This window comes from Macadamia integrifolia, chromosome 5, assembly GCF_013358625.1.
Source record: "Macadamia integrifolia cultivar HAES 741 chromosome 5, SCU_Mint_v3, whole genome shotgun sequence".
Taxonomy (NCBI): domain Eukaryota; kingdom Viridiplantae; phylum Streptophyta; class Magnoliopsida; order Proteales; family Proteaceae; genus Macadamia; species Macadamia integrifolia.
In genome coordinates, this window is record NC_056561.1 from 28,952,142 (window position 1) to 28,954,733 (window position 2,592).

General features: G+C 34.9%; 1 long non-coding RNA gene across 1 annotated transcript in view; it reads left to right on the forward strand.

The window, feature by feature from the left end:
- The window catches only part of LOC122077974, an 11,516-nt gene extending 9,922 nt beyond the window's left edge, over positions 1 to 1,594 (forward strand). The window contains exon 2 of the long non-coding RNA XR_006139972.1: positions 1,165 to 1,594. This is a non-coding gene — a long non-coding RNA (uncharacterized LOC122077974). The remainder of the gene's footprint in view (positions 1 to 1,164) is intronic.
- The last annotated feature ends 998 nt before the right edge of the window (positions 1,595 to 2,592 follow it).

A 2,592-nucleotide genomic window follows, 5' to 3' on the forward strand; every position in this document is an offset into this window, starting at 1 on the left:
TTAATTCCTATGCAAAGAAAATAGGCACCCCCCCCCCAAAGAAAAAAGAGAAGCAAATAGTATTTCAAACCTTATCTTGTGTACAAGCCCCTATACACTACAATTTTTTTTTTTCTTTTCTTTTGTGGTAAACCTAAACATCATGTTTGCCAATAAATTAAAAGAAAAAAAAGTTCATAAATGTGGGAATTCGTTGTTTAAAGGGTAAATGATGCAGGCCGGACCAACATATGAAGAAGTCCATCCTTAGGCCTAGCATTTAAGTTTGAACCATAATGTGAAGAAATCCCTTGATTAATATTTCTTACTCTTTATCATGCAATGTAAAGGTTTAATCTCAGCCGTAGAAACTCAAATATAATCGACAGTTGAGATATTGTAGGAGCTCTTAAGGTTTAAACTCTTCACATCATTAATGGATTTCCACCTCAACTACTTTGACTACTCAACTTATGAGCTCAATTTTGACATTTGAGCTAGCATCAAAAAATACAAACTTGAAGCTTACATCAAGCCTTTGGAAACCTCAACTCTTGCATCGAGGCATGAGAGACTACAACAAATGGAAGGCCTCAACTACTTTTTCTATTTTTAGATTTTCTATTGAGTTTTTATTTTTCAATGTATTTTGTGATTGGTCCATGTCACAACTTGAAAGTTTAAAAGATGGTTGTAGTTTCCAAGGTTAAAGGTTGTAGTCCTATATAAAGAGGACACATTTTGAGTTGTAGAGACAATACAATTGAATCAAAGAAATTTTCAAAGTTGCTCCAAGCTCCTTGTGAACTTTGAAGAGTTTGTCTTATGAAATTGTCGAATATATTTGAGTTTCTATGGTAGAGATTATTATGCTAGGCCTAAGGTTGGACTTCTTCATATGTTGGCCGGGCCTACATCATTTACCCTTTAAACAATGGATTCCCACTTTTATGAACTTTTTTTTTTTTTTTTAAATTTATGTGCATACGTGATGTTTAGGCTTACCACAAAAGAAAAGGAAAAAAAAAATCATAGTGTGTAGGGGCTGTACACAAGTAAGGTAAGGTTTGAAATACTATTTGCTTTGTATTCCTTCTTGTTCCTCTTTACTTTCTCCCTCTACTTTACTTTGAATTTCTTTACTTTTTAATTGTATATTTAACTAAGTCAAATCCATTGTTGAAGGTAGAGAACAATGGCTAAACTCCGAGATATTAGTCGGATGAGAGAACGAAAGGTCAAACTGGGAAAGGCTGCAATGGTGGCGAAGAAATACAAAAGTTTCGTGAAGGGATACCCTATGCTTCAAGTGCTGCTACACGTCTCCCCCAAGCATTTCGTCTTTTAGGGAGAATTGGTGACTCTCCACAAAATCCTGTCATCAAAGATATTGAAACGATTGTCCTAGACGAAGAAGAACCAACAATGGAAGATACCAAATTGAAGGGACTGCGAACATTGTAAATAGAAAAAGAATAAGCTGTGATGAACTATTTATAATAGACCAGTAGTAGATGTTAGTCTTAATTTACTTAGTTTATTAGAGAGTTTGTTATAGTTGCTTGCCTATTGAATGTATTGCTTGCTATATATTAATTGCCTTTTCCAGTTCCAAGTTGTAGATTTTTTTTTTTTTCATTTTACCTTGTAGGACTTTATCTTCTTTTGTCAATTTTTAATCCTATTGATCTTTTATCTTGCATTGCCATTGTGGTTGATTCTGTTCTTTTCTGCTATTGAAGCTTAGTCTTTTTCATTTTTCTTTCTTTTGTTAATGTTTCTGGACAAAACACAGTATTGAGTCTTAGAATATAGTGTTCTCTTTTTCTGTCTTTTTCTTGATGCCTGGATCATAATGGATATAACTCGTGCGAATGCAAGACACAACTAGAAAGCCTTATTCCTTTCAATTATGTCTCATACGCATGGATCATGTTATTATTATTTTTTTTTTAGATACCCAGGGTGTCCGGATCTTGGATCCAACTAGTCCCTGGGGTCACTGTGATACCGCTTACACAAGATCGGGTCAGTCGGAGATAGAAACTCTCGTGCGGTGGCCCCAAGAAGTTAGGTGCAGTGGTGAAGGTTTGATCACGGGACCTCGCTTCCTAAGGCGGAGTACCGTGTCCCCTCCAAGCCAACTGCACTAACCCCTTGGAGGCATCATGTTCATTATGATCCAGCATCAAGAAAAAGAGAACACTATATTCTAAGATACAATACTGTGTTTTCTCCAGACATTTACAAAAGGAAGAAAATGAAAAAGACAAAGCTTCAACTGCAAAAAAAAGTACAAAAACAACCACAATGGTAACAAGATAAAAAATAACATTAAATCAACAAAAGAAGTTAAAGTCCTACAGGAAAAAATAAAGAAAAGCACTTTGCAACTTGGGAGGCTATTAATATATAGAGCAACTAATACATTCAATAGCCAAGCAACTATAACAAGGTATCTAATAAACTGAGTAAATTAAGACTAACATCTACTGCTGGTCGATTACAAATAGGTCATCATAGACTATTCTTTTTCTATTTTCACTGTTCACAGTCCCTTCAATTTGGTATCTTTCATCATTGGTTCTTCTTCGTCTAGGACAATCGTTTCAA